Source organism: Geotrypetes seraphini, chromosome 1 (assembly GCF_902459505.1).
Source record: "Geotrypetes seraphini chromosome 1, aGeoSer1.1, whole genome shotgun sequence".
In the NCBI taxonomy this organism is placed as follows: domain Eukaryota; kingdom Metazoa; phylum Chordata; class Amphibia; order Gymnophiona; family Dermophiidae; genus Geotrypetes; species Geotrypetes seraphini.
This window is the reverse complement of record NC_047084.1, coordinates 408,515,956-408,527,510: the sequence shown is the minus strand read 5'-3', so window position 1 is coordinate 408,527,510 and position 11,555 is coordinate 408,515,956. Positions and strand designations below refer to the sequence as shown.

Here is an 11,555-nt window from a genome sequence, read left to right as displayed (position 1 = left end):
AGCATGGATAGCAACAAACCGAAAGTACAAACAAAAACTGAAAGAAAAAAGAAGGACATACTACTCGAAACAAATCAGAGATAGACCCCAAGACTCACAAAAGCTATTCCAGCTACTAAAAGTCCTCACAAACACAACACCATATATAGAGAACAATAATAAGCCCCCACCTACAGCCACCCTTTTAGCTACCTACTTCAAAAACAAAATCGCAAATATCAGAGCCTCTTTCAACGGAACACCCTCACACATAGAGATATCATTTCCACCAACAGAAAAAGAATCAGTCGCAGCAGATAGAACCTGGTCCCATTTCTCACCTATAGAATGGGCAGAGTTCAACAATCTTTATAATAAATATAGCCATGCAGCCTGTGACCTCAACCATTGCCCCGCAAACCTACTGAAAACATCACACTAGCACATGCAAGAATGCCATCCAACGTTGCTCGTGCAGGGTAGTAACCCTACCCAGAGGTTCATCGGTCGCCACAAGATACAGGACATAGGGAAAGGCAGAGAGTATGTGATTGAACAGGCACATGAACTTGACAGTAGGAGTCTTGAGGTTGTCCCTAAAAATGGGGGACCATGCTTTTGATTTTCTATAAGGCACTGTGGAGCACCTGTCTAAATTCAGTCTTTTCTTTCTTTGTGGGGAATATCTCTTACCTCAAAAGATTAATGTACACTTCTCTATCTGGTAATTTTTTCCTACACTCCAAAATAAAGTGACTTTCAAAGGTAGTTTTTCACAACTCAGGCTACACACAACTCTGTTATGGCCTAGACTCTCCCACCCATTTCTAGGCTCACATTACATTTATACTACTAAGCATTAATCTCAACCCTGCTGATGTTCCTGACTAAGGAAAGCCTACTCCATCCCTGCAAACAACAGACCATGTATCGCCTCAGAACACACACCGTATGATAAACTGTGCTGACCACATGCAATAGGTAATCCCAACACTGGTTGGATCACATAGACACCAAAAACCATGCTACAATCACATCACTAAACCAAACCAAAATAAAAATCCCAACCACTTACACTAATGAAGACATACTCGCCTCAATCCCATGTGGATATATTAATGCAAGATCAGTGGTCACTGAAACTATAAAAGATCTGATTAATGAATTACAACCTGGCTTTCTATTCCTAACCGAAACATGGATGAAGGCAACCAATGCAAGACGAACCCAGATTACAACTTCTATGCCCACTAACTACAAAATCACCCACCTATCGAGAATTGGTTGCAGGGGTAGTAGCCTGGTGATACTGCACAAATCATCTTTTCACACAAAAATCATTTAATCTATAACTCTCATCTCACTAGAACTACTAACAGTAGAAAAAAATAGCAACTCTTGCCAAAGCCCCATCTGCTGAATACTATTCTACGAGGTACGTTTAGTAACTTATCTATCTCAGTAGAAAAAAAAAGTTTTCAAAATATTTTCATTTTATTTTTCAATATAGTCTCCTGATAGCTCCAAATACTTCATCAACTTTTCCTGCAATGACTTTAACTCCTTTGAAAAGAATTCTGTTTGACTTTCAAACCAGGATGTCACAGTTTCCTTGACGTTTTTATCACTTGAGAACTGCTGTCCACGGAGAGATTTCTTCAAAACAAGAAATAATCTGAGGAAGTCAGGTCAGGATTGTAGAGTGGATGGTTCAGCTGCTGAAACCCACATTCTCAGATGGCAGCCTGTGATTGTCGTGACATGTGCACTGGCACATTGTGAAGAAACAGCATGTCAGCTGTGAGTTTTCCTCATCTTTTTTCCTTGATTTACTTCTGCAAAGTGATCATTGTGTTGGCGTAACTCTCCCCCGGTTATGCTTGTCTTGTGTGGCATGAACTCCAGAAGCAAAAGTCCTTCATCCCAGAAAACAGTTGCCATGATCTTGCCTGCAGAATTTTCTGTCTTGAATATTTTTGGGGTGGGGGATGATGACTTGTGCTTCGACTGCATTGACTCCATTTTGGACTCAGGATCTCTGTGATACACCCAAATTTCATCTCCAGTCACCAAACAATGAAAATAATTCACTTTGTCTTCACGGAGCATCTCCAACTTCTCCTGACAGCACTGGAGCCTCGTGGCCTTCTTACATGGCTTTAGCATTCTTGGAACCCATCTTGCACTAACCTTGGACATGCCCAACTTTTCATGAATTATTTTCCAAACTATACCTGCTGAGATGCCCATTTCTACAGCTATTCAGGAAATCTTAATTCATCTGTCTGACAAAAATCCTCAACTTTCATGCACATTTCTGTGGAAGTTGCTTCCACAGGCCATCCAATGTGAAGATCATCTTCAATGGACTCTCTATCCCAGTTAAATTGCTTGTTCCAAAATTTTACTTTGTAGGATAATGGGGCAGACTCACCATAACCTGCATTCATGCGTTCATGGATCTCCTTTGGATTTTTCCCTTCTTTTGTGAGAAATTTTATCACTGAACGGTGCTCCAAATATGATTCACTTGTGGTTTAAATGATAATTTGGTGTCCAACAAAACTCCTAGAACTTTAGAGATCACTTTCACTTTGAGAAACGATTCATCCAGAAATATTAAATGCTCTGGAATGGATTTTGTAGAATTACAAAGCCAGGGCATCTTCACTTTATCCTTATTTAGTTGAAGGCCATGTATTTTACTATGTATTCTGACTGAAGTAATAATGTCATTTTATCTTTGATGTTCTAGTTAAATTCTCTTCTGCAGGCACAAGAATCATTTTTCTGAAACTCAAGTAAAACAGAAACCATGATTATCATTATACTTTATTGGCCAAGACAGATATGATTCCCTCTTTCTGACATTGGTCCAGAGCTCTATGGAGACTGGACTGTTTTCCAACCTTCATCACCCAGAACAAGAGGTTGCTTCTACATGTCAACCTTCAGACCCTGGCCTTCATAGCTTGGATGTTGAGAGGTAAGTTGTTGACTCTCCATCACTCGAAAACAAAAACTCTGTGGAGATGGTGATGTTCAAGATGCAGGCTTTATTTAAAAATATACAAATTCATAATCCACATAAAATATATCTAGGACCCAAACCGTTGGGAACTGTGGATCCAACATGGTCTGTGTTTCGACAATGCTGTCTTCTTCAGGGGGTCCCTAAAAGTTCTTATATAAAAACATGTGGATTAAAAGCTGAAAACAATACTGAGTCGTAACTCTGCGCGGATGAGTTATGACTCAGTTCCTCTACAAAATACTTCATTCTATGCAACAATATTAATTTATACCATAATTTTATGATCATATTATTGACCTGAACTTCCATAGTTAAGTCTATGTCCAACTAAACCCCCAAAGAGTTTAATTTCAGTTTTGAATTTAACATTTGTATTTTGGAGTTTCACCTCTTCTACAGCATCAACTTGATTTCCTTTCCCCCATATCAAATTAAGTGTGGTGATTTTAACCAAATTATATTTGTCTTGTCCAAATTTAACTTCAAAGAACTTTGGGACATCCAATTGAAAACTGCCTTAACTGAAGACAGGTCAGATAGTACAGGAAAGATTGGTACTAGAGGTCTGCACGGGAACGGGGATCGCGGGGGAATCCCCCTGTAACCCATGGGACTCCCACGGGGACCCCCCTCTGGCCCACGGGACTCCCACGGAGACGCCCCTCTAGCCAACGGGACTCCCACGGGGATGGAAGGCTTTGGAAGCAGGGTTCGTCCATATAATATAATGGACACGTCAGCCTTAGTAAAAGAGGGGGGTTTATACGTTAATTACCTGAACAGAAAACAAAAAAAGGGTTCCACCAAAGAGATTCCACAAGGAAAACAGCAGCGCAAACACAAAAGAAACTGGAATTGATGATCCTGTCAGAAGTAATTGCTGCTTTTTATGGGGATGGAGGTAATTCCTTGCGGGGATGGGTGGGGACGGAGAGGATCCTGACGGGGACAGGTGGGAATGGGTGGGATTTCTATCCCCGCGCAACTCTCTAATTGGTACAATATCATCCGCATAGAAAAAGTGAACACGTTTCTTTCTGGGGCAATATTTTTAGTTTTGGTCTTTTGTACACCATTATGGACTGTTTGGGATACCTGTAGTGTATAAATAAACAGTTTGTAATTTGTTTGATAAATTTGAGGCGTTTCCAGCGGCAATTGTTTGGGCTACTCCGACACAAGTTGAGCTCCTTTTTGCCATGAGTTGGGCCGGAAATTTTTTAGCCATCCGGCAACCCTGGGCTGCAGCGTAACAAAGACTCCGAAACCAGCTGAGCGAAAAGCAGCGGCTGACGCTACCGGCAGGAGAAAATGCTGTTATTCGGGAGGGGGGAAGAAAAGAAAGTAAAACTGCGGCTGCTGCACCAGGAGGAAGGAAGGAGGGCGGGTGCTGCGTCCCCGACAGAAACCTCGGATCTAAGGAACAAGCCGCTGTCGTTCAGGCTGCTTAATCAAAGGGCTTCCAGTTGCTAGTGCAGTAGGACAGGCCACAATAGTACGAGGAAAATCCATTACTAATTGTGCTGGGGGAGAAAAAGAGGGCGCTCACTTTCCTAAGAACCGAAACCAGAGGCAGGAGGGGGGGGGGAGGTGCAGAGATGTAGGAGTGACAGATCGTAGGGATGGAAGGGCATCGGCAACCCGCAACATTTGTGGGGGTCATGCGGTCCCTCAATTTCATTGCCTATGAGATAAATTAAGGGCGCAGTAGAGGGAAAGCTGCCCTGTAGTCCTCGAGAGCGTCATTTGTAGCCACAAATTTGCTTGACAAAAAAAAAAAAAAAAAAAGAAGGAAACTCGACAACTATCCGTTCCGCTTTGCAGGCTTAACTCCTCCAGATACGCAGGATAGGCTCGTCAGACTGCACGCACGGCTTTTTTTTTTTAAGGGGCGGGTCAGGCTGCCACGTGCTGGCTGTGATTGACAGCAGCACATAAACAGAACGGTCGCAGGACTGACTTGTGACCGCTAATAACCCCGAGTGTATAGAGCCGTCGAATCTATAAAAGGAACCCCGGGCTAAACTCCTTAGTCTATGCGTCTGCCGCAGGGACGGAGGATCGCCGAGCGACTAACAAATAGGCGGCAGGCAAACCTCTTTGTGTTTCTGATTCCCACTTCCCCTTGCTTTGATTTCATTTCTCAGAAATTACTCTAAAGAAAGAAACAGGAGCAAAAAAAAAAAAAAAAGGGACAAGAGGAAAACAGGTAAAGCACATAGATTTCAACTTTTTTTTTTATCTCACAGCAAAAGATCACAAGTATCCAGTCCATTGTTATTTATTTATTTAATTTACACTTAGGGTGCATTAGCTATAGAAAGAGAAGCTGCTTATCTTTTCCATTTAATCTTTGTTCTCTTCATTTCAACAGTAGTTGATGTGGATGTTTCGCGATCTATCCTTTGTTACCGCTTTTGTGCGTGTATTTGTTATTATTTTCAGGGGATCGGTAGGTCGATCGGATTGTTATGGGGTTGCTTGGATCTGTCACGCTCAGAAATGAGATGGATTAAAGACGGGGCTCAGAGGAGTCCCCGGTGCTTTTTCTTTGCAAGGGTGAGAAGATGAAAAGGGAGAAATATAGGATGGGGAACAGAATATCTTCTCTCTACCAGCCTACAGATGGCTCAGGCTTTTGGAGGTTTGTAGGGGGGGGGGGTGGTAGCTAAGCTCAAGTTCTCTTTTTTTGTTTTTATTTCGGGAATAAGTGCATGGCAGCTGAATTGTGTGACTTTTCCCCCCTCAGCCGCCTGGCAGCTGGTATTGCCCCTCTATTTACAAGACTCTCAGCAGAGAGCTTTTTTCTGAGACACCATCGTGCGAAGTGTGCTGTGGTCGAGTATTTGTCTTTTTCTAAGAAAACGAATGTAACGGCTCCTCCACCTCGCTTTTTGTAAGTTTTCTTTGACTGCTTTCCTGTTTCTTGGGGCTATGGCTCTTGATGTTACGTCCCACTGAATCCGCCAGTCGGCGCTGTTGAGGCTAGAAAGAAGGGGAAAAGGACAAGTTTCAAATGCCCGATAGTAACCCCGGCTGGGTAGCATCTCCGGTATTTCAAAATAAGCAGAAAAACCGCCCCAGACCTCCCTCCCAGGCATTGTGTTTCTTCGACTTAATGTTTTAGGTCCGGGATCTTCTCATCGAGGATTGTGTAACAAAAAAAGCTATTTGTATCTTTATCTAATTGTCTTTGCATATTATTGTTGGAGTTTTCTTTGTAGCTTTTTATTTTGCTGTAAACAAGTGTTTGCTTGTGACATTGTAAATAAAATTGAGAAAAATAAATAAAAGAACCCCCACCCCCAGACATCTTTTGGCATCATGGGGGGGGGGGGGTGGAGGGGTCTGGAAGAGCCAAGGTGAACAATGAAGAAAAAGCAAAAATATGGTTTAGAGATTGGAGACTTGACTACAGGGTGAGAGAGTCTCCCTTCTGTCCTAAAACCACATCTAACTGAGGGGCAGATACACAAAACTCTGGTGCTGTACAGCTAAAGCTCAGGAGAAACACACCTTAACTGTACACTTCTCCCTTCATATTCACGGGGGATGCAGGCAGAACATAGCCGTGAATACGGAAAAACCGTGAATAACTTTTTGCATGTTATTCATGGTTTTTTGGTAAAATAGACCTGAAAAAGATAATAAACCATGAATAACCCGACCTGCGATTTGCTCCGTACAACGCCGGGATCAGCGATTTCCAATGTGAAACGCCGGGTTCAGTGACGAAAATTAGGGGGTGGAGTCGGCAGCCGAAAAATCGCAAATAAGTGAATCCACAGATATGGAAACTGCGGATACAGAGGGAGAAGTGTATGTGCTGTTGTTGGCTTTGAAGAAATGAAACACTGTGTAGACCAGTGGTCTCAAACTCACGGCCCGGGGGCCCATGTGGCTTGTCAAGTACTATTTTGAGGCCCTCAGTATGTTTATCATAATCACAAAAGTAAAATAAAACAGTTTCTATAGCTATAAATTACATTATTATTAAGACATCCAAAAGGAGAGATTTATAAACTACAAAGAGTTTTACCTTATGCAAAATTTTCATTTCCTTAATAAGACATTAACTATTTTTTTTTTCTGAGGCCCTCCAAGAATTCATAAATCCAAAATGTGGCCCTCCAAAGGGTTTGAGTTTGAGACCACTGGTGTAGACGATGATCTTGATAAACAGTTTATTGTGTAAAAGTCTTCACACGTAAGAGTGTTGCATATACTAAAATTCCAAAAGTTACACAGTATCAGATCTGTGTTATGGACCTGACATGGTCTGTCCTTTGATAATAGACAACTTTCTTCTGGGGTCTGTTCTTAAAAAACCACAAAGAATAAAAACAATTGAAAGCATCCAGAATACTGTGTAATAAATTTCGGAGCACAGCCAACACGGTCTGAATCCAACAGTGACAGTGATCTAGATGAAAGGAATAGGCCACCAGGGCCGAAGCCAGCCCAAGTTTTGCCCCCAATGAGAGCGATTAGAGAGCTTGATAGGGAGGAAGGCAACATTTGGTTTGTGTGACCCCTACAAACAATAGTATATTTTCTTGTCCCAGAAAAAAGGAAAAGACATGGTGTCATCCCTCTTTGTGTTTTTCCCTCCTCCTACTTTCCTATCAGTATTGTAGTTCTGTCCTTACCCTTCGATTTGCTGTCTGGTTATACTGCTCTCTCTCTTTAATACTGTAAGCTGCCCATAAGGCCTGCCCAATGGGCAAGATAGAAAGTTTTATTAAACTTGAAACTTCTTAAATGTAGGACATTTTTGTGAAGAAATAATGGAACTGTAAACTCTGCTGTGCAGGGGAAAAATATTGTTCCAACAGGATGTTAGCATTGGAAAATTTGCTGTTATGAAAGATAACAAAGTTTTCCACATTTTTACTGTATCAAAGCATCCTTTTCCTCTGTCCAGTGTCATGATCAACCATGTTGCCTAACATTAAGAAACCTCCTGAATCTGATTGCAACCCTAACTGCACTAATATATATATATATGTAGCTCTAAGGCTAACCCTTTGCAATCAGATTCAGGAGGGTTCTTAATGTTAGGCAACATGGTTGATCATGACACTGGACAGAGGAAAAGGATGCTTTGATACAGTAAAAATGTGGAAAACTTTGTTATCTTTCATAACAGCAAATTTTCCAATGCTAACATCCTGTTGGGACAATATTAATATATTATATATTAACATTATTTATTAATTTTCATATCTACTTGTTACCTCAACAAGAGATCATGAAAAGGAAAATACAACGAACACAAGCACACAATCTCTACAGATCAGGAAAATGATTAATCTCTAAATTAGACCACAATATTAAGGACTACACATATATGATATACCTATTTTGTGAATTTTTGATTGAAAAACATGGCAATGCATGACCAGCCTTTGTGACATTTTGGTTTGTGGTGTGCAATGCTCTGCATTTCTGGTGTCAGTAATACAGTGAACAGAATAGTGCAGTGTATTGCAAACTGTGTGCCACAGCAGATTCCAGGTGCGCCCCGATGAGATACCGGTAAGGAGGAGAGACGCCGGCGCGGGCTGACTGCTTATGGGACGTGCTTCTTGCTGGTGTCTCTAATCATCTCCCTGCACCTCCCCTCTTCCAGGATCCCCCACTGAAGTGGCAGGTTCAGGGTCACGGCCAGAGGGGCCTCCACACATGTGTGGATGTCGACATGAAGACATATTGGTGATGTCATCACGTTGACGTCTGCACACTTCCGGGTGCCTTCCAGCCAGGGCACTGGGTTTACTGTGCCTTCTGGCCAAAAGATTTGCAAGACACTGGAATAGTGGGAGGGCACTAATGAGTGATGAATTTTGTTCTTGTGCAAGTGTAAGCTTATTTCCAAAGTTAAATTTCTTAGCGTTTCCTTTGAGGTGCACATTATGCTGATATAGAAACATAGAAACATGATGGCAGATAAAAGCCAAATGGCCCATTTAGTTTTTCCATCCCCTGTAACCATCATCTCTTTCTTTCTCTGAGAGATCCCACGTGCCTATCCCAGGCCCTTTTGAATTCAGACACATTCTCTGTCTCCACCACCTCTTCTGAGAGACTGTTCCATGCATCTACCACCCTTTCTGTAAAAAAAGTATTTCCTTAAATTACTCCGGAGCCTATCACCTCTTAACTTCATCCTATGCCCCCCATTGCAGAGTTTCCTTTCAAATCAAAGAGACTTGAATCATGCGCATTTACATTACGTAAGTATTTAAACATCTCTGTCATATCTCCCCTCTCCTGCCTTTCCTCCAAAGTACCGTATTTTCTCGCATATAACGTGCGCGTTATACGTGGTTTTTACGTACCGCGCATACCCTTGCACGTTATACGTGTGAGCGCGTTGTACAAAATTTTTTTTACATAGTTCCCCCCCCCGACGTCCGATTCATCCCCCCGCAGGACCGCTCGCACGCACCCGCACCCCCACCCCGAAGGACCGCTCGCACGCACTCCCACCCGCAACCCCACCCTAAAGGACCACTCGAACCCCCACAGCCTCCCGACCCCCCCCCCATCATGTAGAAGCTCCTACCGGTGTCCTGCTGCTTCCTCTTGGCGGTCCCGACACCCGACACGATCGGAGCAAGAGAGAGCTCAAGCCCTCTTGCCCCAGCCAACCGCGGCACCCCCGACACGATCGGGGCAAGAGGGAGCTCAAGCCCTCTTGCCCCCCCGACTCCCCGACACGATCAGGGCAAAAGGGAGCCCAAGCCCTCTTGCCCCACCGACTCCCCAACTCCCCGACAATATCGGGCCAGGAGGGAGCCCAAGTCCTCCTGGCCCTGGCGACCCCCCCCCCCCCGCTAGTTGTTCAGGCCAGGAGGGAGCCCAAACCCTCCTGGCCATGGCGACCCTCTACCCCCACCCGCGACCCCCCTGGCCGACCCCCATGACACCCCCACCCCCCTTCCCTGTACCTTTGTGTAGTTGGCCGGACAGACGGGAGTCAAACTCGCCTGTCCGGCAGGCAGCCAACGACGGAATGAGGCCGGATTGGCCCATCCGTCCCAAAGCTCCGCCTACTGGTGGGGCCTAAGGTGCCTGGGCCAATCAGAATAGGCCCGGGAGCCTTAGGTCCCACCTGGGGGTGGGGCCTGAGGCACATGGGCCCAACCCGACCATGTGCCCAAGGCCCCGCCCCAAGGAGGGACCTAAGGCTCCCGGGCCTATTCTGATTGGCCCAGGCGCCTTAGGCCCCACCAGTAGGCGGAGCTTTGGGACGGATGGGCCAATCCGGCCTCATTCCGTCATTGGCTGCCTGCTGGACAGGCGGGTTTGGCTCCCGTCTGTCCGGCCAACTACACAAAAGTACGGGGAAAGGGGGTGGGGGTCGGCCAGGGGGGTCGCGGGTCGGCTGGGGGGGGCAGGCGGAGGTTCTTGGGGGGGCGGTCATTGGGGGGAAGGGGGTTTGCGTCGAGGGCAGGAGGGCCTGGGATCCCTCCTGCCCGTAATGTAGTGCGGGGTGGGGGTAGGGGGTCGCCGTGGCCAGGAGGGTTTGGGCTCCCTCCTGGCCCAAACAACTAGCGGGGGGGGGGGGGTCGCCAGGGCCAGGAGGACTTGGGCTCCCTCCTGGCCCGATATTGTCGGGGAGTTGGGGAGTCGGCGGGGCAAGAGGGCTTGGGCTCCCTTTTGCCCCAATCGTGTCGGGGGTGCCGCGGTTGGCTGGGGCAAGAGGGCTTGAGCTCCCTCTTGCCCCGATCGTGTCGGGGGTGCCGCGGTTGGCTGGGGCAAGAGGGCTTGAGCTCCCTCTTGCCCCGATCGTGTCGGGGAGTCGGGACCGCCAAGAGGAAGCAGCAGGACACCGGTAGGAGCTTCTACATGATGGGGGGGGGGGTCGGGAGGCTGTGGGGGTGCGAGCGGTCCTTCAGGGTGGGGGTGCGGGTGCGGGTGGGAGTGCGTGTGAGCAGTCCTTCGGGGTGGTGGTGCGAGCGGTCCTGCGGGGGGGGGGGTGAATCGGACGTCGGGGGGGGGCATCAGGCTTTCGGGGTGGGGACAGGACTTCAAGGGGGAGGGGAGAGGAGAGTCGGGGCGGGCGAAAGGAGAGTCGGGGTGGCCAGAGGAGAGTCGGGGCGGGAGAAAGGAGAGTCGGGCAGCATGCGTGGTATACGGGTATGCATGGTATATAAAAATTTCTGTACATAAATTTGTGGTTTTCGCGCGCTATACCCGTGTGCATGTTTTACACGGGTGCGCATTATCTACGTGAAAATACGGTATACAGATTGAGATCTTTAAGTCTGTCCCCATACATCTTATGATGAAGACCACATACCATTTTAGTAGCCTTCCTTTGGATCGACTCCTTCCTTTTTATATCTTTTTGAAGGTGCGGCTTCCAGAATTGTACACAATATTCTAAAAGAGGTCTCACCAGAGTCTTATACAGGGGCATCCTTTTTCCTACTGGCCCTGAGCAACCTAGCATGCTTCTAGCTTTCGCCATCACCTCTTCAACCTGTTTGGCTACCTTAAGATCATCACATACAATCCTGCTCTTCAGTCGTGC

At 45.9% G+C, this 11,555-nt stretch overlaps 1 protein-coding gene across 1 annotated transcript in view; it reads left to right on the top strand.

The window, feature by feature from the left end:
* Positions 1 to 5,017: 5,017 nt before the first annotated feature.
* The window catches only part of ABCA1 (ATP binding cassette subfamily A member 1), a 264,923-nt gene continuing 258,385 nt past the window's right edge, over positions 5,018 to 11,555 (top strand). Inside the window, exon 1 of the mRNA XM_033918403.1 lies at positions 5,018 to 5,222. The gene's annotated coding sequence lies outside the window, so the exon portion shown is untranslated. The remainder of the gene's footprint in view (positions 5,223 to 11,555) is intronic.